This window comes from Camelus bactrianus, chromosome 7, assembly GCF_048773025.1.
Source record: "Camelus bactrianus isolate YW-2024 breed Bactrian camel chromosome 7, ASM4877302v1, whole genome shotgun sequence".
Lineage (NCBI taxonomy): Eukaryota > Metazoa > Chordata > Mammalia > Artiodactyla > Camelidae > Camelus > Camelus bactrianus.
Genome location: NC_133545.1, coordinates 49,702,977 through 49,729,283, shown reverse-complemented (window position 1 = coordinate 49,729,283; position 26,307 = coordinate 49,702,977). Strand labels below are relative to the sequence as shown.

Here is a 26,307-nt window from a genome sequence, read left to right as displayed (position 1 = left end):
TTTCTGAATCGTGCCTTTGTTTTTTGAAAGGCAATATTTTTTGGCATTAGTTAATTAATTTTATTTTGATCTTTAATTTGGATATGTGGCTCCTTTGAGAAGTCCAGATCATTTCATAGCTTTCTCATTGCTTTTTCACTACTCAGCTGGATTTTTTGTTTTGTTTTGTTTCGTATTGTTTGTTTTTTTCACAGGTTAGAAAAATGAGCAGAGTCAGTGATACTAAGTGGAGTAGGTAGCAAAGCAGAACAGCCTGTTGCCGTATCAACCTATTCTGTTCTGATTGCATTCCATTCCATTCCAGGATTTCCCAACCTATTCTATCCCATTCATTCTATTTCTATATGTATTTATTCAGTATCTGGCATGTGCCAGGTATTATTCTAGGTGGTTTGGCATGTACCAGTGAACAAAGCAGACAAGAAATGTTGCTCTCCTAAAGCTTACATCCGAAAAAGGGGGAGTCAGAAATAAAATATACATAGTATATAAATAAATTTTGTAATACGTTGTAAGTTAGTAGGTGCTGTGGAGAAACAGAAAAAAAAAAAAACTAAGCAGGTGGGAGGTATGGGGTAGGAATGGAGGGAAAGTTATAATTTTCAAACAAAATAAGGTGTGAGAAACTGTGTGAGGAGGTAAAGGGTTTAGCCATAAATTGATCTAGGAGTTTTCTGAGAACTAGAAAGAATTTTCTGGGAACTAGAATGGGAGTTGCCTGGAATGTTTAAGGAACATCAGCGAGGCCGTTGTGGCTGGAGCAGAGTCAGTGAGAAGAGATACATTGGAGGTGGAGTCACAGAGGAAAAGAAAGGTCTGATCACATAGGGTTTGTGAGGCTCTTAGTCTTAACAAAATGTCCATCCTGTGTAAGGTTTTCAGCAGAGGATCACATGACCTGAATTAGTTTAGGACCATGGTAATCTCATTGAGAAGGACATTGGTTTATATCATACTGTTAGCAGTGGAGTTATGGAAGTGGTCAAATTATTGACATGCCCCTCCCCTCAAAAATGTTTATTTAAAGAAAGAGACAATAGGATTTCCTGATGAGCTGATGAAGAGAGTGGGAGAGAATGCAAGGAAGGGTACCTATCCTTCCTTCAACTAGAAAGATAGAGTTGCCAACAAATATGGAGAAGACTAGAAATGGGGTGGTTTTGAAGGGAGTATCATGAGTTTCTTTTTAAATGTGGTAACTTTGAGGTATCTCTTAGATAGGTATCTCTTATAGGTATCTCTATACAAGTAGACATTACTTGTCAGCAAGTGGGTATGTGAGCCTAGAGTTCAAGAGTGAGGATGTATATTTTAGAGTTGCCAACACATAGTTATGTTTATGTTGAGACTAAGTGAGTTTATCGAGGAGTCACCATAGGTAGAGCAAAGGACCAAGGATTAAACCCTGGGAAACTCCAGAATTAAGAGGCCAAGGGGGAGGAAAGAAACCAGTAAATGGGGCAAAGAAGACACAGCCAGTCCAGTAGAAGGAAACCTAAGAATACAGTGTCCTCTAAGAACGTGAAAAATGTGTATCAAAAGGCTTCCAAACAGAATCTTAATAAAAAACACAAATGAATTCATTTACAAAATAGACTCACAGACATAGAGTGCAAACTTATGATTATCACTGGGTAAAGGAGGTAGGAAGGAATAAATTGGAAGTTTGAAATTTGCAGATACTAACAACTATATATAAAATAACTAAACAAATTTATGCTGTATAGCACAGGTAACTATATTCAATATCTTGTAGTAACATATAATGAAAAAGAAAGTGAAAACGAATATATGTATGACTGAAACATTATGCTGTACACCAGAAATTGACACAACATTGTAAACTCACTATTCTTCTATAGAAAAATAAGGCTTCCAACCATTAACATCTATTACTATCAGTGCAGGTGGGTGTGATGTGATTCAGTCTTTCTGTACCTCTAGGGGTTTTTTTAGTTCTATTTTTATACTGAGAAACAAGATCATTTTTGTGCAAAATTTAGCATGCTAAATTTTGTTCTTTTGTTGCTTAAGTTTCAAACAGAATCAACATTGGTTTAAATTGCTTTAAGAACTGGGTTTGCTATTAATAGTCTTTCTACAGTGACTCTGTGTTTATTTGACCCAACATTTATAGTAAATGGTGATGTGATGTCTTAACAAGAAGCCCATTACACTTATTTTAGGAGGCTCAATTGAAATGTACTTTTTGTGTAATTATTTGAGGAAAAAGAAATTAAGCTTCTTTAAAGTCATATTTGTTATTGTTTGCATCTTTTATAAATAACACTATTTTTTGTGTTACATTTTGTGCCTGTGCATGTTAAAAGGATTAAGCATTTGACTTAGAATTATCAAAATAATCCTTTGTAATGACTGTAATTTAAAATTATACAGGAATTTATTTCAAGCAGTGACTAATAATGGAAGTTTACATTCTTCTTACTGACTTTATCACAATTTTATTCAAGGATATCAAGTATACACTGAGAACATGAAGGCTTATAGGTGAAAATAGACATTATTAGTAATGCAATTTTGCTGTCTAGGAAAACAGCTAGATTTTTAGGTTTCAAAAAATTTTTTTGATCCTGTAGAATATTTTAAAATTAATTTGCATGTATTTTGTGTGTATTTATGTTGCCTTTTGCTTGTATTCTGCTGTGCAGGCTTCAGAGTTGTGCCACCTCCCGGATAGACTATACACGCCCCACAAATTACTGTAACAAAGTTTAAAAAAAAAAAATATATATATATATATATAAAACCTACAAACCTAATGAACCGGACTGCTGAGAAGAACAGGGCTGAATAAACACAAGCTTCCCTTTTTGCAGTGACGGTTCCAAACTAAGCAGAAGCTGCTGCTTTTTTTCAGGGAAGGAAAAATAATGACCCGGTTTTCTTTATTTTTCTGGTGAGCAATTTAACTGCTACCTCGAGTTGGCGGAATCTCCCACTCCTTTTATTGGAATGTGGCTAGAACTGTAGGTATGGCACTCTTTACCGCTATGTATATTTTCTTTACCACAATATATATTTTGAGCCATATTTACCAGGGTAAGGTATTTAATTTTTCTCTGAGGTGTAGTCTTGAAGCAGTTGTTCGGAGAGAACACTAGAACTGGAGGTAGAAATATTTTCTGGGCGCTTAGCTGTGTGTATGTGTGCTTGTAGAATTATCATCAAGGAGAGATTGTTCTCCCAGATGGCATTGCCTTAATAGAAACTGCTAATATGCACAGGCTTGAAAACCATTTCTAATCCAAATGTACTGGCAGCATATTATTTTCAGAAGTAGTTGAGTTAACTATTTGAACCTTCAATTTTACTATCTTCTACTTCTGAACTAGATTTTTGGAAAGATAATAGCTATCCCAAAAAGTTATTCTTCGAGGAGTGTGTATGTGTGTGTACCTTAGTGTATATTTGTGTTGTGTGTGTATATTTTGGCATTGCCCAAGCCAGCAGGAAGGCTCCAGGGTTGAGGCTGCTTTCATCCTATGTTACACCCTCACAACCTTCCTGTTTTACGATAATTCTGAAACCTAATGCTCTTGCCACTTTTAACTCAGAACTGTGTTTATTTGCCTGTGGCCTGTTTTATTGTAAAATAAAAATCTTAAGACCCCTATGTTTTTAGGGTTTTTTTTTCCCAAGAACAGTATGGTTGTCTTAAAGGATAAATGACTGTGTTTTAATGGTATGTAAAGATTCAGTAAAAAATAAATCATGACAATTTTGTTTTAAGAAGAAACTTTTAAAGGTCATACATGCTGCAGACTTCAAAAAGTCCAATAAAACAATTAAGAACAAACTATACTTGTGTGAATGTATCATTTTGTTCTGCACTTTCTGTAATGTGTTAAGTCTTAAGCTTCAGAAGATTATTCCAGGTGATCATTGGTTGAGGATTAGAGCCACAGTTATTTAAAAATAAGTTTTCCCAGAACTTGAATGTCTCTAGGAATCCCCTTCCGCCGCTCCCGTGGCAAGTGATAGACGGAATTACAGCTGATTTGCTTTCTCTGCCAGTATAAACAGTTAGGTGGCTGCCATTGATTTTATTTCACAGACTGGCAGCTTACAGCCTCATCACTTCCTGGTAGTGCCCCTCACAGTGATGCGTGATAAGTAGTGAAGTAAATAATTAGACAGCTGGTGAAATGCTTTGAATATTTTACTTGTTTTTGAAATTTTACTAGTTTTCACTTTACTCTATCAAGAGATACTCACTGTACATTTATTCCATATCTAGCATCCATGTGTTCTAGGTGTGATGAAGTTAACATGCGTGAAATACCACTTTTGTCCTCAGGGAACTTCCAGTCTGGCTCAGTATGTCTGAAGAAGGGAGGGTGGGGCACTGACGGCATTTGAGGAGGAATAGTTCTTTCCTCTGTGGGAATGTTCATCACAAATTCAGCCTCCCTGACCCCTGACAAGTGAATGTCAGTGGTACAATTATTTATTGTGACAATGAAAAATATTCATGTGTTTATCAAATGCTCCCTAGAAAGGCTGTACCTATCCCTCCTGAGAACTGTTGGAGGTTCTCAGCACCATCTACATAGGTAGAACGTGATTACAGAACTCTGTTGTTGAAACTGTGTTTGTTGAAACTATGTTAAAGAAATGATAGATACCATAAAAGTTTAGAAATGACAGGGAAAAAAAAGCTGGGGCAGTTGCACCTATTTATACCAAGTTATATTACAGATTACTATCAAAGCCCATGATGATCCCTTTGCTAGGACTATCCTTTTTTTTTTTTTTTTGTCCTTACTTTTTATTCTCCTGCTTCCAAGAAGATTTTAGTAACTTTCTCTTTTCTGAGATGGGGTTGAGTGATTCCTATCTTTGTTCTTACAAATCCTTGAGCACACCTCTATCGCTGTGTTTGTCATTGTATTGACATCATCCGTTATCGATTGGTTATAGCTGCTTAATAGGTTGTATGCTTATTGTGGGCAAGAACTGTGCTGTACATCCTTCCTACCTAGTTACATTCTGTGTATGTAGTACATGTTTAATAAACTGACTTGAACTTGACAGGTAAATGATAGAAGCACATAAAGTTGGGCCAGTTCATTGTTTGTTGGCATCAAAGTAAAATTGTGTTCTGAAGTCTTCTTAGTGTTTATTCCCATTTTAAGAACATTCTCATACCCTGCTGTTGGAAATGTAATTTGGTACAAGGCTTTTGGAAAGTCATTTGGCAGTAGGTATCAAGAGATTTACAAGTTCATGGCATTTGATTTATTAATTCCACTTCTGGGAAACTCTCCTAAGGAAACAATTCTAATTATAGAAAAGGTCTTATGCACAAAAGTCTCCATTTCAGCACTGTTACTAATAGCAAAAAACTGGGAATTCTTCAGCAAATCTGGGTAATAAAAATGGGAGCTTGCAATTTTCAGTAAACCAGTTCTAGTGAACAATCTAGGGGGATTATGTGTGAGTATGATCTGGCTTTTAGATGACATGAAATTATCCTGAAAAAGAAAGGTAGAGATTGTTAACCCAGAAAAATAATATACTTACAAAATAATATATTATCTCATTATAGTATACTTACACAGAAATACATATACACCGATACATGTACACATAAAAGATCCAACAGGATATAGTAAGATCTTAACCATTAGTTTATATTTTCTGATTTTTAGTTGTATTTCCTACTTTTCTACAATACCTATTACACAGGTATAATAATAAAAGGACTTTTTTAAAAACAAGAAACTGAAAACAATAGTGCAGACAGCTACATAATGATTAAATTAGTTATTACAGCTCTACATTCTAGATTATTTCATTACATTTAAAGACAGAATTTATGAGAAGTTTCAATAGTATGATAAAATGTATCTATCATAATATTTAGTGAAAAGGGAAGGCAAGAAAATTTTTACATACTTTGGTCTCATCGTGTATATACTCCAAAAGTAGATCTCACAGTTATTGTTTCTAGATGGTAAGAATGGAGGTTTTTTTTTTTTTTTTGTAGTTTTAATTTATCTATAATGAATATGTAACATTTTTACTTGGAGAAAATATTTATCAAAAATTCTATTAGAAGTGTTCTAGTATGTGTTTTAAAAGTTTTAGTATATTGTCCCAGGAAGTTCAAAAAAGTTTTAAGTTGCAAATCATGAATGTATTTAAATAAAAATAACACTTCATGGTAGAAATATATGTTAGGAGGAAATTTTTTGTAAGGATTGGTTAAGAATCTACAAACTTCTAATAGGCAAAAATGTTTACAAAGATCTGTATACATTTAGCATACAAGATTGGAAGGTTAAATTTTCTAATGACAGCAATATCATATGTGATCAAAAGTTCAAAGCATCTTTACCAGTTAAGTAATATTTACTGAATTTCCAGATGTTCTCTTAGCTTTTTAATTAGGTTCCCTGATTTCTGTCTCATTCCAGTGTTGAAATCAGCAGCCAAATGCCACATATGGAAAAAATGTTCCTCTGGAAATAAATTGAATATTTTAAAAATTTACTGTCACTGTATCTTAATATTTAACTCAATAAAACTTATGTTTCTCAGTGTTTCTCACACATTTTCATGTGTCTGCTAAATTGTTGGTAATGCTACATAATTCAGCAGGAAACTAAATGGTTTCTACTTCATTTAGAATGGTTTTCAGGATAACGTGATAGATTATTCTTTGGAGTAATTAAATAAGTGCATTAACTACCATTTGATTTTTTATTGGTTTAACCACCATTATTTACTTCCTATATGGTAAATTCAGAAAGCTATTAATATTATTATTTGTCCAGAGGGCTTCTGAATATCTTTTAATGAGAAAAATCTACCTCTTAATAGTAGAAAATTAGGGAATCCAGTTGATTTAAGGGGAATGTTTTAATGGATCTCATTAACATTTGAATTTTAAGTTGAGGCAATATCCTGTGCTCAAATTTCCAGCTACTTTCGGAATAGTATGATTATAGTTATTTTTAAACCCAGAAGAAGCTGTTTTGGAGTCCTTGTTAGTTCAACATTCTAGATCTTTTCTCCATGTGATATTGACTTAAAATTTAAAAAGCAGATGTAGGTCAAAGGAGATTCTGCAAACACTTTTCAGTGTTTTATCCTGGGGCTTTGACAGCTTGAAAGCAATGGCAAGATGGTGAATTTTTAAAATATCTAATCTAAATACTCCTGGTAAATTTTAAAGTCACCTTTTTCTGAATTTTCTCTATTACAAGTAGAAATAAAAATACACTTATTATGCTTGTTCTTTATTTCAGCAGTGGTATGTCTTGTCCATAATACACAGAGACAGAAACATAACATTTCATGAAAGGTTGACCTCATGACCAGAGTTTTTTTTAATTGAAGTTTAGTCAGTTACAATGTGTCAGTTTCTGTTGTACAGCATAATGTCCCAGTAATGTGTATATATATATATACACACACATATATTCTTTTTCATATTATTTTTCAGAGATTGTTAATAGGGATTTCTTCTAGGAGCTGTGGTAGGAGGTAAGACGTGAGAGAGAGGGATTGGAGCCTTCTACTTTATCTCTTGTATTGTTGAAATATTTTGCCAGGAATATACTCTTACTTTTATAGTTTAAAACAAGAAGACAAAAGTTTATTTATTTATACACCAATTATAAGTTTATATTTAGCTTTTGGAATATTATGTACTTAATAAATATTTAATTAAATTTCAGCATTTACTTGTGTCTATTTTTATTTTTACAAGTGTGCCTACCACCTGCTGAACTTGAAAGGGTCTAGCATTAAAAAAATTTTAACAATATATGAGATTTAGAATAAACAAGCACAAACACTTTAGACATTTTGAAAAGCTGCTTAAGGAATATTCTCATATTTGTTGAACTTTGGCCCTTAGATCCAGAAAGTATTTCGTTTCATAATACACCAAAATTACAGAATATAATCTTTGCCATATAAAACTTCATGCAATCAGTCATCTTTTCTGACCTAGTCATTAATAGTTATTCTTCTCCTGTTTTATGTATCTCATTTTCTGAATCCTCAGAAAACACTGTTTCCTACTATTAAAAATAAATAAACATAACAATTTATTCCTAAATATAGTGTATTTCCAATTATTGTTGTTTTTTTTCCACTGGCTATGTTAAGTAAAGAAACTGGAGAGATATAGGGGAAAAGGTGATAAAAATGATGTCCTGAAATTTTGTTTTGCCAAGGTCACCTAAAAGCTATACATGTCAGGGCTCATTTTAAACTGTATTTCAGGAACAATCCCCTAAGTTTACCCACCATACTCTACAGATGTGGAAACTGAGGTTTGTGCCTTCCCTAACATACTAATTCTTGGGTCTAATAATGCCAAGATCATGTGTCCATTCAATCCCTCTTTGGGCTAATTTTTTTCTCACTAATATTATAACTTTTACTTTAAACACTTGGAATTTGTAGGATGCCAACAGAAAACCAGCTTGAATTTCTTTCCCCTCTGGCCATTCAAACTAGTGCTGGAGGAGAAGTCTGACCCAACACTGGGAATGAGCTATAGGCCGCATGACTTTCCTGGTCATTCTCAGATAATTAAATTTACTTAATGCACTTTAGCCCTAGGTTGCTTCAGTTCAGTAATTATCCGTGTATGGTAATAATCACACTTTATTCAAAGTAAAATTTCTCAACTCAGCTTAAATCCGCTGCGTAGATAACCTTGTAGAAAAGGTATGGTTCTCTTTCCTGTCTTCCCCAGCTTTTGGCTTTTGTCTGTCTTCTGCCAGTTTGATAAAACTGTGATGTTGGGGAGCAGTGAGGAGAGGTGAAGAAACAGGAAACAACAGGAAAGTTCTTCTGTGTTGGAATTGCTCGTGAGCTGACATCTCTGCTTTGAACAGATGATTAAAGCTGGCTCTTTCCCTTGTGCGTGCTTATTAGGGTTCACTCACTCAGTTTCCTGAACTAAGTGAAACACTCTCCAGTTGGCCAATTACATGCTGCCTCATACTCTGGAATATTCCTGCTGAAGTCTCCTTGACCAATTAGGTGCCCCTCATGTGCAGATTCTAAGACAGTCACAAGCTAGTCTTGTCACTTTCTCTCCTGGACAAAATCTGGTCTACAAAAGATACCCACACTTAGACCTGCTCATCAGATGTGCCATCTTTCCTCAAGTGGGTTCAGTTACCTTCTTAGCCTTGGCTTTCATCCATTAGATTTCTCAGACTTGAGTCAGAAACCTGTCCACTTTGTCTCCAAAACTTCAGGAAACATAGCAAGCTCCTTAAGTGTGTTCTTTGAAGCCTTTCTCATTAATCTTAAGGTGAGGGACAGACAAGCCCTACATCACTGAGGAGAGGATGGGATGGAGAATCCATACACTGACATTCTCCCTCAAGAAATCTCCATCTCTTTTCTCCAACTCCTTGGCCATTTTTACTGCAGCTCTTTTGTAGCTTTGAGTATTGAGCCAAGGGTCCTCACATTGGATTTAAATTTATACCTTTGCCTTCCTGCATGAGTGATCTAGAATGTGGGAGTGGTTGACATCCATTTTCCTGGGGTCTCAGCCAAAATAGAGACAACTATTTAGTAACAGCTTTGGAAATATAACTTTTCAAAAACTTTTATGTAGTCTATGAGATACTTTTTCATTCAAATGATCACATTCTGAAGTCTGTTTGTTTTGTATTTTCTTGTTAGAAGCAGTAATGCTGGCTGCCATACTTAAATATCAGCTTACATATTAAAGATTGGCAAAGATAATCCAAACTGTACTTTCCTATGTTTATTTTGATTGATTATTCATTCACTTGAATAGATAACACATAAAATGATATGAAATCTAAAATATGCAGAATATGTAATGACAAGTATGTTTTCCTTGTGTTCAAGTATCACAATTACTGTTCCTTACCAAGAGGGAATTATTTTATTTATTAGTTACTTAAAAATTAATTTGCCTAACATTTCCAGAAATCTTAAAGTTCATGTGGATAATTTATTTAAAGAAATTAATGTCCTAATTGTGCTCAGACTGATGTGACTTAGCTTTCCATATATGTTACCCCTCAGCCGAGAAACATTGAGTATGGAACATAACTGCTAAACCTTGGTGTTCCATGTGTAAAATGGAAATCATCATGTTAAAGACCTTACAGAGCTGTAAGAATTAACTGAGCAAAATAGTTTTAAAGGTATTACTACAGTTTTTGTCACAGAATATTAACTCAACAAATACTAAATTTTTGCATCCCAAACTTTCTGTCATGTAATATTAGCTTCCGCTTCCTCCCCTCAACACTTGCCACTCTGTCATCCATATCCCTTGTGTGCCTCTGTAACAATAATTTCTTGAAGTTTCCTGCATATATTGAGCTCCAAAAGTTTTTTGTTGATTTTTTTCCTCTGTTTTTATTTTATTTCATTACCCATGCCCACTTGCCTTGAATGAAATAAAAATTGCCCCATCTGGTAACAGCAATACATCCTTGAAAAATACATACAGTTCACAACAGAAATTAAAAAATCCCAATTTGGGAATTCTGGCCTTTGATAGTTATTTAGCACTAGATAAATTATTTTTTAAATTTTTATTTATTTATTTAATTGAAGCATAGTCAATATACAACATTGTGTTAATCTTTGGTATACAGCATAGTGATTCAGTTATACACACATATATTACTTTTTATATTCTTTTTCATTATAGGTTACTGTAAGATATTAAGTATAGTTCCCTGTTCTATACAGTAGGACTTTGTTGTTTATCTATTTTATATATAATAGTTTGTATCTGCAAATCCTAAACTCTCAATTTATCCCTCCCCCTACTCTCCTTTCCCCACCGGTTAATCATAAGTTTGTTTTCTATGTCTGTGAGTCTGTTTCTGTTTTGTAAATAAGTTCATTTGTATCATTTTTTGAAGATTCCACATGTAAGTGATATCATATGGTATTTGTCTTTCTTTTTCTGGCTTACTTCAATTCACTTAGTATGATAATTTCTAGGTCCAACCATGTTGCTGCGAATAGCATTACTTCATTCTTTTTTTATGACTGAGTATACCGCATCTTCTTTCTCTAATCATCTGTAGATGGACATTTAGGTTGCATCCATGTTTTGGCTATTGTAAAGAGTGCTACTATGAATATTCAGTGCATGTATCTTTTCAAATTAGAGTCTCTCCCGGATGTATGCCCAGGAGTGGGATAGCTGGATCATAGGATTAGTCTATTTTTAGTTTTTTAAGGAATCTCCATACTGTTTTCCATAGTAACTGCACCGAATTACATTTCCACCAACAGTGTAGGAGGGTTCCTTTTTCTCCACAGCCTTTCCAGCATTTATCATTTGCGGACTCTTCAATGATGACCATTCTGACCAGTGGGAGGTGACACCTTATTGTAGTTTTGATTTGCATTTCTCTGCTAATTAGCAATAATGAGCATCTTTTCATGTGCCACTTGGCCATCTGTATGTCTTCATTGGAGAAACATCTGTTTAGGTCTTCTGCCCATTTTTGGATTGAGTTGTTTTTTTTTTTGTTATTGAGTTGTGTGAGCTGTTTTATATTCTGGAAATTAAGCCCTTGTCGGTCGCATCTTTTGCAAATATTTTCTCCCATTCTGTAGTTTGTCTTTTTGTTTTATTTATAGTTTCCTTTGCTGTGCAAAAGCTTAAAAGTTTAATTAGGTCCCATTTGTTCATTTTTGCTTTTCTTTCTGTTGCCTTGGTAGACTCACCTAGGAGAACATTGCTGTGATTTGTGTCTGAGAAGGTTTTGCCTATGTTTTCTTCTAGGAGATTTATGGTGTCTTGTCTAATGTTTTTAAACCATTTTGAGTTTATTTTTGTGTATGGTGTGAGGGAGTGTTTAACTTCATTAATATACATGTGGCTGTCCAGCTTTCCTAGCACCATTTGCCGAACAAAACTTTGTTTTATAAAGCATGCCCATGGTGCCCTCTGTGTATGTCTGACTTCGTACTTCCCCACTGTAATGTAATTGAATACTGTTTACTTTTGTCCCAGCTTAGTGCTTTGTTCAGCGTTTGGTTACTTGAAGCAGTGATTGGCACATAATAAACAAATATTTATGGAATGAGTGGATGCATAAATTAAGAACCTCAAGCTGAGGGTCAGTTCTGTTTTGCTGGTGGGAATATGGACAAAGGTGAAATATGTTGATGATGTGATTATTATGGGAACCATGGGACCTAGCTCACCTGGAGTCACAGACAGAGCATCAAGTGAGTGGGAACAAAGAGGTTGTTAAGGAGAATGCAAGGGGCAAAGGGGGAGGTCATGAATTCTGACTGTACATTTACAAGTTTTGCTTGGACCTTAACCTTGATTTATCCTCTCCTCCAGGCATTAGAAAGAAAGTAGCTTTTCAGTTAAGAAACTGGAGCCTTGAAGCAGGCCACATATGTTCGTACATTCTGTACCATTTAGCTCCAGAAAACCTAAAGTATCAGGGGAAAAAAGAAACAGGAACATGAATCGTTTTTCTCAATCACTTGAAAGGTCTGATGCCTTGATTAAAAGGATGGAGTCAATACCGTGGTGACATTTTAAGTCCATGTTTTCACACACCCTTCTCCAAAAGAAGCTGGTAATAGTACATATTAAGTTTAAAATATAAGCTTAATAGTAAAAGGGAGGGTATTAATAAGGCACTGGCAACTTTCATTGTGTACTTTAAATTTCTGTAGGAAATGTAGCAGTTCCCAAGTGATTGTCTTTTATAATTCTGAAATGAAGAAATATTTTGTTCCCTATATTAACATTTTGTTATTCCTAGATCTCAATATAGTTAAACAATTATATTAGTTTATTTTAACAGGATAATTGAGATATATCATAAAATCCACTCATTTAACATGTACAATTCAATGCTTTTTAGTATATTCACAAGGTCATGCAACCATCACCATGATCTAATTTTGAATACTTTTGTCTATCGTAAAAAAACCTCATACCCATTAGCAGTCATTTCCTGTTCCCACTTTCCCTTCTTCCAGCCATAAACAATCACTAATCTAGTTTTTTGTCTGTGTAAATTTGCCTATTCTGGACTTGTGGTGTAAATAGAATCATACAATATTTATGTCACATTCTGTGACTGGCTCCCTTTGTTCAGCAAAATGTTAAGGTTCATCGATGTTGGCATGTATCAGTACTCCACTTATTTTTACTATATATATATATTACTGAATAATATTCCCTTGTATGGGTATGCCACATTCTAGTTATCAGTTCATCAGTTCATAGACATTTGGGTTGTTTAATCTTTTGGTTATTATAAACAATATTGCTATGAACATCCCTGTACAAGTTTTTGTGTTGGATATGTTGTTTTTCCTTTTCAAGATTGTTTTGGCTATTCTGAGTCCCTTCCATTTTTATGTGAATTTTAAGATCAGCTTGTCAGTTTCTTCAAACAAACAAACAAAGCAAAACTAGGAATTTGATAGGGATTGCTTTGAATCTGTGGATCAATTTGAGGGGTATTGCTATCTTAGTAATATTAAGTCTTCTGATCTACAGCAATATTAAATCTTCTGAAATACATTTATTTAGATCTCACTTAATTTCTTTCCAAAAATATTTATAATTTCAGTGTACAAGTGTTGCAGTTACTTTGTTTAATTTATGCCTAAGAATTTTATTCTTTCTTGATTTTTATTGCTTTTATTTAGTTTGATTATATGTACTGATCAAAAGGTTCCAAGAATTTCTAAATGTATTGTAATATGGTTTCCTACAGTTAGAAAACTGATGACTAAGAGAAGTTTATTGCCATTTATGTGCTTCCATTTTTGCCATCAAAATATTTCACCTCTTTAAGAAAATAAAATTATATATTCTTTTTCCCTCTGATTTTAAGATTAAGAACAATGTTCAGTGTTGCCTTAACAATGCTGCCGTAATCTAAATATTTCAGTGACTCTTTTGAAAAGAATTCCTGCTTGTTTCGTCCAAGTGATCTTCAAATCTTGCTGACTATACCTGGAAGACATCTCTTAAATTCATCCCTTTCTATTCTGTTTGGTACCTTAATTCAATAGTTTCCTTCTTGTCTTCTTTTGTTGTTGCTGTTAGCTTTTTAGTTATTTCTCCATTCACCAACCTCTTAATATCTTGTACTCAGAAATGTTTCTTATGACCGCTATAGAAAGAATTAGTATTTCCTATTTCTGTGATTTCATAATGTATTTAAGGTGCTTAGCACAGTAGCTTTCATAGTGAAAACTCTCAAAAATTGGTACCTATCAACATTCTTAATTATGTATTCAAATTATTAAGTGTAGCCTTTATCATATTCTATACCTTTTGCATGTTTTTTCATCATCTCTTCCCTCAGATTTCCACCCTGGTTAGCTTGTAAGTCTCTTGATAATAGCAACTAGTTATTCCTTCTCACCTTTCTATTTTCAAGGCCTGCACAGTTTAGAGATAAGAAAACTGAGTTAACTTTTAAGAATAAAACAAGAAAAAATTGTTCATGGTTATAAATTAATTAATCTGTCTTGCTTTCATGTCTGTCAAATAATGGATAGTATTAACCGGTGAAAGTTTTGTCTTTAACTAAATGAGATATTACAGTTTTCTTAAGTTTGAGTGGTCCTTTTTTTGAGTTGCCTATTCCTCTTAGGGTTCCAAATACATGTATGTATTTTTAAAGAATTGTATTTCTGGCTTTATTTTGCAATTTGGTTTTATCTATTCTATTTGCATAATGAGGGGAAGCTGGCACATAGCTATCTAAGCTAAGTGAAAAGTAAGTGCTCGATTCTCATGTACAAAAACAGAATCTGAGATGCCAGTATTTAAAAATAATTTTTCCTTCTGAATAACAATTATGTGCACTACAATATTTATATTCCCTCCAGTTATTTTGTACCACATGCTTATGATGTTCTTTGGGTCTCTATTCCAAAAAATCTTTTAGTTTAAGATATTAGATTGTTTTTTGTTCTTTTTAGTGGAGGTACTGGGGATTGAACCCAGGACCTGCATAGGCTAAGCACATATTCTACCACCGAGTTATAGCCGCAAATATACCCCAGATAATAGTTTTGTACTAATATTTTACTTGTAGAATATTAAAATACAATTCAAAGAATTCATGATTTTAATTTTACACATTTTTTTTCCTATAAGACATGCAAGTGCCATTCTTTAGAAAGTAATTTTTAAGCTCATTTTTGGGCTCCACTGTTCCTGTGCTTTCCCTTATCCTTTTAAACTGAAAAATCCATGAATATAAGAATCATGTTTTAGTTTTCTGTTTTTCTCAAATTGCCTAGGCCAGCATTGAATGAATGTATTTTCAAAGTATCCCATGGTTTGTTTATCATATAATTTAAAATTGAGAATCCAAATATTTTTCAAAGGGAGGAGAATTTCTGAAAGTAGTTTTTTTCTTAGCATCTTAACATCCAAACTCTGCTTGCTCACAAGATGACTTAATCAGCACCATATCAGAGACAGCTTGCTGTGTTTACCATTGTTAGTTGGGCCAGCATATGTCCAAAACAGTTGGAATGAGAAAAACAGCATTGACTTGAAGCCAAATTAGAGGGAAGAGGAAAAAAAAAAAAAAAAAGAGTTTTTTAGCTATTGAATAGGACCAAATGCTTTGGGCAGTTACGGTTCTTCTGTAGAGAATAAAAAGGACATTTCTTTCAGCCAAAAAAAAAAAAAAAAAAAAAGATTTAGCTCATATCTAAATGTCCTGAAATAATAAAAATAAATAAATTGATGATGTGGATATAATTTTGCTTGTTTAACTCTTTGCAACTAATGTTATCTTTATATGTTACCCAAAAAAAGGAATTTTGAGATACATAAATTGATTTTTTTTTCAGTTTTATTTTTCAACTTTCGTTGGTTTTCTTCGTCCTAATTAGTGGCAATTTTCTGTTACTTAATTAATCAGTATGGGTGCCTTTGACTGTCCATCACATTTCATGGGATCAGAATATTTCTGATTTGTGTCAAAATGAATATTGTATTTCTCTGTAGTAGCACTTAGTAAGTGAGGAAAATGTTTATTCTTATTTTCATAAGTAATTAATAATAAAGTGTAAATACTTTTTTTTCACTATACCCCACTGAGAAACAACTCTTGTAGAAAAATATATATGTTCTTTGCAATAGAAAATGGAAAGTATGTTTTGCTGTTTATAATGGAAGGTTTGAGGGGAAGTTTCCAAACACCACAGTTAAGGAATAGAACAATTTAGACCATAATTGAGTTTTGCATCTCAGGCAAAGCCTGCCCTAGGATAATTTTTAATTAGATAAAGCTTTTCTAAAGGAGTTCCTGTTTTTCATTCTCTGTCATTTTATTTGGCAGGAACCCCTTTCTTTCCTCCTAGGACCCCTTGCTTTCTCTATGGCCAGAACCTGCTCTGCTGGTTATTGATTTACCCAAAGAGGTCAGTGAAGACAACAGTAATGCCTCTCTCAAGAGACAGACTTTCTAATAGAAACTCTCTAATAGAGAATAGAGACTTTCAGTACATATCTGTATCTAGAATATATAGATATCTATTCTGTATATTTGAGGGCTTGGGAGAGAATAGCCTTGGCACTAGGATGATCCTTGAGAATCATTACTTCAGTCTCTTAGTTTTTATCTGTCTCATACATGAGGAACCCAAGGCCCACAGAAGTACAGTGATTAAGAATAGAACCAAGGATAGTTTTCTTTCTGACATGTTCTGCTTCTATCCTTTGGCAAGATATTGGGTATTAGTGATTGAAAGAAGATGGACTGATAGATCAATTGATTCATATATTTATTCTCTAAAACAACTGTGTCCCATGACTGAGAGACTCAAGTAAGACAAAGGCTTGGTTTTAACAATATGATGTCACCGATGGGTGGGGTGAAAGCATTGTCAGAGCAGCATAAACGGTGAAAACTAAGTTTGTACCCTGGGACCTGGAGGTGAGCGTAGGCAGAGGAGGGGTGCAGTGTGTTGGAAATCAGAATCCTTCAGGCATGGTTATCAGGTTAAGTGTGTCAGGCCTGGCTTCCTCTTTGCTGAAGATGAGTTTTTCTTAGGAGGTGCCTAGTCATTTATGCAAATGGATGTCTGTTGTGCCAGCCCCACCTGCTCTCCAGACATGCCCCAAAATTTCTGAACCTTGGCTTTGACAAAATCCTGCATCCTGCCAAATTTACCTTGAGAGGAATAAACCCAGCTGAATGGCCTACATAAATCTTAGAGAGACATGCCCACCGTGGCAAGTTGAATTTCCTCCCTGACCTAAGAAATCACAGGGACATGCATCTCCTTATCTCTCCAAGGGATAAGGAAAAATTTCATCTGTTTTTTTGTTCTCTCTTGTTTCTTTTGTTTAACCAAGGTAACATTTACTTTTTCTTTTTAATTTGAAAGGTTACAAATACCAAACCATTGATTTAAAGCATTTTTTAAAAAAAAAACTAGAACTTAACATTTTGTTTAATAAATGAGTTCTTGAGCTGCTGAATCTCAACTCATCGGATCCAAGTTATATTATGAATTCTGTGAAAAATAAAATTGAAACCATTGAATTCAGAATGGCTTTGCTTAACTCTGTGATTAGCCATGTATTTCCTATAATCTTGGGTTACATTAATTTAAAATTACATTAATATCTGGAAGAACATTTGGGTAACTATTTTTTTCCATAAGGTTTTTTTTTTCTTACAATGCCTAACTACTAGGTCTGTTTTGTTTGAGGCACCAAATTTCTTTAGTGGTTTGGCCACAGATCTATCACTAGGATATAATAGCCAACCTTGCAGTAGTATTATTGTAACTTTGAGGTACATATGAGGTTTCTTTAAAACCTCAAGGTTTTAAAATATTCAGTATAAACTAAATCAACCCACACATTATTAACAAAAATTTTAATGTCAAATAAACACAATATCCTGTAATTTCTAAACATTCCTTTCCTAAACTCATTCAAATTTCAGATGTTGATTTTTATAAGATATACTGGCTGTGTGTGTGTGTGTAATATGAGGAATTGTATAGCAACTGCTACACAGAAAGGAGTAGTCTATGTCTTTTCTTATTTTAGTGAAAGAAATTTCAATTGAACAAATATTTGTTCTAGATTTAGCTTCTAACATGCAGGGTTTATTATCTCTGTCTCATGGAAAAGAGATTTTAGAAAGAGAACCCACGTGAATCTTTAATATGGAATGTGATACAGTGACTTTCACTTAACATCATTCTAAGTTAATATTTACCACGATTTTAAATAAAGTAGCACTTAAAAAATGTGTATGTGACCTTGGAAAATCTATCTGGTGCTCCTTATCCTTGCTTGTAAAATGGGAATAATAATAAGTCGGCTGTCTTAAATGCAAAAAAAAAAAAAATCCATGTAGAAATTGTAGGTAGTGCTCAGCATGTATTCCTTAGTTTAAAAAATGCTATTGTTCTTATTCATATTTTTGTTTTCTAGATAACTGCTTAATGAAAAGAGCAAGCAACAAAGTCTAAAAAACTAATGTATTAGTCTAATATAGTACTTAGAGCTACTTTAACATGGTGCTTTCCTTGGCAGCATAATCTGCTTCCTTGTTATATTTATTTTAGATGAAATGAACTATGGTAGTTTTTAACCTTTTGCATGACACCAGTAAGGAAGGGTGGAGAGGTGGCTTGGGCATTTGATTATTACTGGGAAGTATCACTGTGTAAAAGTGGCTGTAGTTTTTTGCCACAGGTTTGGCAGAGTTTTTCAGTCTGGGCAGATAGTAAGTAACTATTACAGGCTTTTCAGTCTGCAGTCTGTCCCACTTTACTCTGACTTCACAGTGTGAAAGCAGCCATGGACAGTGTGTAAATACATGTGAGTGACTGTTCCAATAAAACTTTATTTATGAACACTGAAATTTTAATTTTATTGTATTTTCACATCACAAAATGTTTGCCTTTTTTATTATTTTAATCCTTTAAGAATATGAAAATCATTCATATGTTGTAGACAGTGAAAAAACAGGGGACAGGCTGGATTTGGCCCGGGAGCCATAGTTTGCTGACCCTGGCTCCACAGAGTCCTATTCATTTTTAATGCTTTAAATTATTTCCTATACTTTTGTTTGTACAAATTGTACCACTTCGAATTGTAGACTGATTATCTCAAAGCTGTGCTTAAAATATAGAGAAGCATTCTGTAATGCTGAATGTTCTTTGAATACAGGCTATTTCTATAAACAGATACTATGAGTTCTACCAGAAATAGAAATTTTAATGACAGTCTAATTAAATAGAAGAGAAAAATCATTACATTTTCTTATGCCAAATTATGAATGTCTTTAATTAAGGCACAGATAAAGTCGCATTTTAAAAAATTTTTTATACTTTAAAATAAATTAGATTCTTCTGACAGCTTTAGGCTCTTCTTCGAGGTAGGCCCTTTCACTTACCTAATAAGTTGTGCCTTAATGGCTAGTGCATCTTTTCATAGTGTACAGGGAGCTGTGAATTTAAAAAAAAAAGCTCTGAAATATGAAAAAAATAAACCACCACAGGCTATCCTGTCAAATGTTTTCTCATACTGTCAAAAAACAGCTGCCTCTTCCTTTTTGTTACTACTTTCTTTCTTCAGTTAAAAAAGTAATCTAAAAATTTATGAACAATACATTTAAGCCTCATTAACAGTTACAGTTAATTATGATTCAGTATCTCTTTCTGATACAATCCGATGGGATTTGGTTAGTCAAGTACTAACTATAACTTCATTATTAGGCAGTCTTTACCTGTGAATTAGTAGATTTAGATTAGAGAGTTAGGTGAATTTTCAAAAATTGTCTCGACTCAACAGAAATTTCTATAGCTAAAATTTGGTGAAAGACCCAATTTTCAATTCTTAAATACAGAATTGTTTCTGAAGAGATCACTGAAATACACATGTTAAGAAAGAAGCTTTGAACTCACCTGAAAATTCACAAATGTGTCAAAATATGCAGAAATGTGTTCCTTTACACATCTCTCTGTGGTATATATTGGCAATTACAAGCAAATCCTTTCCTTTGCCTCTAAAAAATATGTAATATTATTCTAACAAAAAACTTTTCAGTCTTTTACATCAAGGCACACTTCAGGGTGAACTGTGTAGAAATTGGATACCTATTTTGTAGAACTCAAGAAGAGGAATAGTGGAGTGGCCATGACCATAATAGACTCGGGCTGGATGGTGTATGTTCTAATTGCTGCTGTATTGCTTAGTAGCCATTTGACCTTGGCCAATTTCCTCTGTGGCCTACCTTTTCTTCATCTGAGAGAAAGGCTCATAATTGTGTCTACCCTGCGGATTACCGGATAGCACAACCTCATAGTGTTGTAAAGAAGGATAAATGAGTTAACACTTCTTTTATAAAACTCTCAGAACAGTGTGTGGCACATAGTAAGTGTTGTGTTGGTGTTGGCTCCATGATTTAAATGAAAAGAAAACAACTCTCCCGACCAACCGACATTTTGGTATTAGTCTTTCTTCTTACCCGAGTATAGAAAGCCAGATTTGGAATCAGCCTAGGGAAGTCACATTTTCTTAAAATGTTCAACCCCTGAAAACTTTACATAATTCTAAGCTTGCATAATTATCTTAAAATTCATATCCAAAGCACTGCCTGACAAAGGATAGTGGGTATTTCTGCTGACAAGCAAAAGTGGCGCCACCTTGTGGTAGTAACATAAAGACAGGTGCCAATGCATTCATCTGGCTGTTTGAAATTACACAATAGTAGATGATTTTTTTTAACATTAACTTTCACCCCAAAATTGTATTACAAAATGAAGCTTTATTATTTCCAAATCATAAATTCCAAATTCTCATAGTTCCATGAGACTATAATGCATTTTTCTTTGAAGAAAACTAGTGTAATTTGCCTCTGATTTGAAGTTAGCAAATAAAGAAATAATGCAGTTAGAACAGTGTGTTTCAAACTGAATTCCATGGAGTCTGGGTTCCCAGGGGAAGGGGCTGGAGAGGAAGTGAGTGGTTGGGACACTGGTTCCTTCTTAACAGTTGCACTCTTGCTGGTTTTATACGTTGAGACTGTTCATAAGATTTTATTTGAAGAAAGTGTCCAGCTGTTTAAAGAAACGTTTTTGCTTTTTAAAAGCGAGTGCAATCTTATATTAGAAGGTTTTAGTGGGACTTGAGGACTTTTGTTTTGTAATAAAGATTTCCTCGGAACTTAGGAAACAACTGAGATCTGGAGAAGGGAAAAAAAGAGTGCACTGGTTGAAGTCCTGCTTCCATTATGCAAGATTGCAAGTTAGAGCAAAGAAAAGGAAAAGACATGGTTTAAATCCAAGAGGGAAGTGAGAGAAGCATCATGCATAGCATTTCTGCTCTGTTTCTCCCCATCCTTTCTTGTACCTTTTCACATATGCTATTGTCCTGAATACATTAAGCATTGAAGCTTTCAGAAAATACTGGAATTTTTTTTTTAGGTCAAACAGAATTGGTCCTTGCTGGCAGGACATAAAAACCAATAAAAACTTTTTTTTTTCTATTAAAACAGAACACAATCACATTCTTCTGCAAACAAAGGTCCCTGGTAGAAGCGTGGGAACATATTCTTTGAAAAACGTTTATTTGCTGAATAAACAAATGTAATTTGTTCAAAAAGAGTGTTGTTAGAGGGCCATATTTGCAGAAAGAATCATTTATTCAACCAATATTTACTAAACTTAAACTTATTTATTAAACATATATTACATGTCAGATGATGAATTAAAGTCTGGAGTTAGGGGGGAATCATTCCTCTGCCTCAAATATTAAGTATTCTTAATGAAAAGGAGGTTGTGTTAGCCATTTGCAAATAGTAATGATTCAGTATTTGTCTGTAACCTAGAAGGAAATGTACATTATAGAAAAAATATGGAGGAGACAGTTTGTCCCACTTTTATTGTAGTTCTTACAGAAGTCAGTTTGCTCGACATCCCAGATGATGAGTGGTACATATGGCTAAACAAGTAACTCTTTTTAGAGCATACCTATCTATAGTCCCTATTTTAAAACACCAAAATTTCTCATCTACTGCAGATTTCATTACAGGTACTATTATATCAGATTAAATTTTATCTCAAATTACAAAGTAATATGGATTAGTTTCTTAACTCGTATTACCTTGAAGTCACACAAATTGGCTTGATTTTGTTTCCATGTTGCAAGAAGCTCAACGAAGCTTTTACTTGGTTCTCAAATAGTGAAGAACTAGCAAACACTGTGATACTTTAGAACTAAGTGGGTATTACAAATGAGTTGGCAATTCATGTTGGTGTTATGGTTTGTTATGACTGCTTAATTTAAAAGCATATTTGCAGAGAGGGAATTTGAATTAAGTAAATCAAAATAGTAAGGCTTTGATTAAAAAGTTAGCTTTCTTTAGCTTAAATGTTGATATTTCAAGGCCTACTGATAGTTTAGTCATTTGTGGTTATTTTTGTTTCCTGTTCAGACCTCTGGGAAATAAGAGAATAGTAAATCAAAGTCCAGATTGCTTCTTGCATTTATTTTCTTTTCATTTATGACTGTATTAGTGCACCTTAAAGAAACTACAGACATGTATAACTTTAACAGAATCACTATGAGGGAGAATTATATTTCTGGACTAATCAATTTTAATTCTTGTTATAAAAATTATTTTTTCAAGTTTGATTAATTTACTAATTATTTTAAATTCATGATGCTGTCATAAATACTAATAATGGAAAATCAGCTAAGAATATTTGTATTACTAATGTGAAATTTGGACAACATTGTCTTCAAACTGAGGTTATATTACTTGTTTTCCCATTTCTCATTTTTGATGTTAGGCACGTTCAAATTTATTCATTTATTTGTTCAAAGAAAATATACCTTCCAAAATTGAAATGATTCTATATGTTTCAATTAAGAGCTTTCAATAAAAGGCACTTCAGCATTTTAAAAAAAAATCAATTATTGGCTAATTTAGAGAAAATGTTAGTGAACTTTGATTAAGTAACCTTAAAAGAATTTATTCTTTTTTATTTACACTTAGTAATCTTTATATTTCAAATTGGAGGCTTGGAAAAAAAGTCCCTAGCTTACAGTGTATCGGTTCTGGTCTAATCTTCTAATACTGTAACATTGGGTAACCATTCATGAATTAGGCCTTACTGTTTAGATAATTCAGGATTGTGGCCTATTCTAGGCAATCTCTACTGAGGCAAACAGCATGGATGGGTTTTATTTTACTCAGTGCTTCCCTACCCCACTTTGGTGGTTGTCACCTGTCAGCACACTGAGTTGTAAGAGGTACTTTGGGGTCTGAGAAATGTGACATGACATCTTAGGCAAAAAAAAAATTTGAGATTGCTATTTTAAAATACTTAACTCACTTTTGCCAGAAACTCACTCACTTATCAATAATTTAAGCAGTTAAGTACTGTTTATCTGGAATTCAGACAGTCAAAAAGAACTAGTAAGTAATTGCTTTAGGATTTTAATTGGATATATGCATATGTGTGTGTGCATATGTGTTTCTAATTTTATTACTGTATGAGTCATGTGACTATCACTCATTCATTTATTCCTTCATTCATTTCAAGTATGCACTGAGGCATTAGTATGTTCTTATGCTGTACCAGACACTAAAAATATAGTCCCTCTTCTCATGGGACTTAGAATTAAGGTAAAGGGAGACAATTAAATGTTATGAAATAAATTGCAAAATGTAATAAGAAAATGCAGTAGGACTCACAAAGGCATCCTATATCAAATCATTTTTAGCTAAGATATGAAGGATATATATCAGTATAGAAAAATGGAGTGGGATTGGAATTTGGGAAGAGAATATATATGACAAAGCCCTGAGACTTAGAAGAGTATGGTGTGTTTAAGGACTGAAAGAAAATCAGTGTGACTCAAATGAAGGGAGGTGGGTAGATGGTGTTGAGGCTGGAAACACAGACAGAGAGCACATCATAGAGGGACGGACCAGTATGTTCAAAACTGGGATTCTCTTGATGAGTTTTACCCAGGAAAGTGAAACAGAAGTGATAGGGGAGAGATCTTGATGAATTAGAAAATGTTTAGGAGTAGAAAAGATCATTTCTGTCAATTGGATATGGATAATAACTGGGAGAGAGGAGTCAGATATCACCTCCATGTTTCCTCTGACTGTAATATTGGAGACAGAGAAGGAGCCATGTAAGACAGCTAAATGGAGAGTACCAATAGTAGTTATACCTATGTGTGGCAAGTTTAGAATGGATGTTTAGGCTAGAGACAGAATTGTTACCATATGGGAAGCAAATTAAGTCCTGGGAATGGAAGATATCACCGTTGAGAGTCCTGGAGAGAAAACTGAAGAGGGCACAGGTGGGATTCTGGAGCACCAACGTCATTGCCCTTAATACATCATGTTTTCTACATAGGTTTATGGGTTGATGTGCATCAGAATATGAGGTCCTTGAAGGCAGATCCTTACTTCTCATGTCTACTAAAAAGTGTTTGGGCATTTAATATGGCTTTACAAATGTTTGCTGAACAAAGGTGTAAATGAAAACTATATGTCAATTTGATGATACTATAAAAATATGATTTTGGTGTTATTTTAGATTCATACTTCTGTAAACAGTCTGATACTTTAGATACTATTAGACTTAAGACTTTGCTTTGCAGTGTAGTTATTGAGACAAAGAGCTAGAGGAACAAGATATAACCAGGCATCAGTCATGGCTCTGCCCTCAGTTAGCTTTATGCTGTGATGTAACCAACAGGAAATAAAGAATAAAAGTGTAAATAAAATTACAAAATTGTGTTTGGTTCCAAATCACTGTTAACAAAGAAAGGGGGTGGGAGGTAATAGCAGGATTTCATATAAGGAAATATCAAGATAGTGTAAGTGAATTTAAATCAATTTCATGGAGTTGAAGGCAGAAGATCGCTTAAGCTCTTCTATTTATTTCCCCAAACCCACAGATTCTATCTAAAAAACTGTCTCTGGTGACCAATGATAGGAAGTCACAGTGAAGCTAGACTCACAAAAGCTAGGTGTCCCCCGTTGCTGTACCAGAGCAAATTTTAAGATTCTTCAAGGTGGGATTGACTTCCCACGCATGAAGTGGAATCATTAGGACAAAGACTGTAATGTGCTTCTTATGGATCTTCTTCCACCCATTCTCCAAGACCGCTTCAGTTTCTGTTCAAGAAGACTCACAATGAAAACTATACTTACGTAAGCTGACAAGATGATGGGTAGATTTGTACAGGTGCATACAAATTGCTTAAGACGCGGTGAACCAGATAACTTCCTTGTTGGTAGTAGGTGTCACTGTTATTCCTTACTGATTTTGGTTTGATCAGAAACTACGGAAATGACAAGACAAGGCAGGATACACCATACGGAGAAGATAATAATCTCTCTGGCAATGCCTGACAAACTAGCATCAGTGAACATCTCGGTATCGAGCAGAGTCCATAGATGACATGGTATCATTAGGATACGCATAGATGTATTTTAACAGAACCAGCCTGCCCTGGCAGAGCCTGCGCAAAGAGAAACAAATATGAAAAGATCAGTGAAAGAAGACGTCTATTCCCAATGACATTTCATAAAAATTCCTGCAGAATTTCCTGTGTACTTAAACTATTATTATAGGCTATATTTTGGAAAAGCCCTGATTACACATACCCAAGGCAGCTATTTCACATTCCTTTTTGAACCCTGAACTACTGATAGGCCCACGTTTTTGATTGGATGATGCTAAACAGAAATCAGCGCAGCAGGCCGCCTTTCCCCATGGGCAGAGTCAGCAGGCCCAAACTCTCACAGACTTCTCTGCAGGAAAGGAGGAACAAAAGAAGCTGAGCAGATGATCAGAGCAACATTTGTTTCTCCCCAGATCTAGAAATTGTTGTTCCTCTGTCCACCTGCCGGTGGTTGTGGACAACCATTTCTTGGTATAAAGAACTTAATTTCCATATAAACTGGCTCTGGGCAGCACTGGTGACACTGTATCCTGAGTTGTAGCTGCTGTAACTATGAGTATTAAATGAGATAGTTAAACATGGTTCCAGTTTTTGTCACATTTGTTTTGAAGTTTTAACTTTTAACTAAATTGACACATACCAATTGGTGGTGAGATCGTGCCTGTGCCATTTTTGTGTGTGTGAAAGCCTGTTTTTGCACGACGCTGCTTCGGCATCTCATTCAGAGGAACAGCATGAACAGTCTTCAGCCATTGTTGTGATAGTTGTAAATGGTCAAAATTTGCATTCTTAGAATTTTTCCATCCGTGGGGTTTGCAAGTTGTTCACTAAAAAAT

The 26,307-nt window shown here is 34.2% G+C and overlaps 1 protein-coding gene and 1 pseudogene across 10 annotated transcripts in view; both read left to right on the top strand.

Annotated features, from left to right (window-relative positions):
- Positions 1–26,307, top strand: part of HDAC9 (histone deacetylase 9) — an 819,260-nt gene that overhangs the window by 406,600 nt on the left and 386,353 nt on the right. The gene's annotated exons all lie outside the window — the stretch shown is intronic.
- On the top strand, positions 24,105–25,694 carry LOC123611907 (casein kinase I-like; annotated as a pseudogene).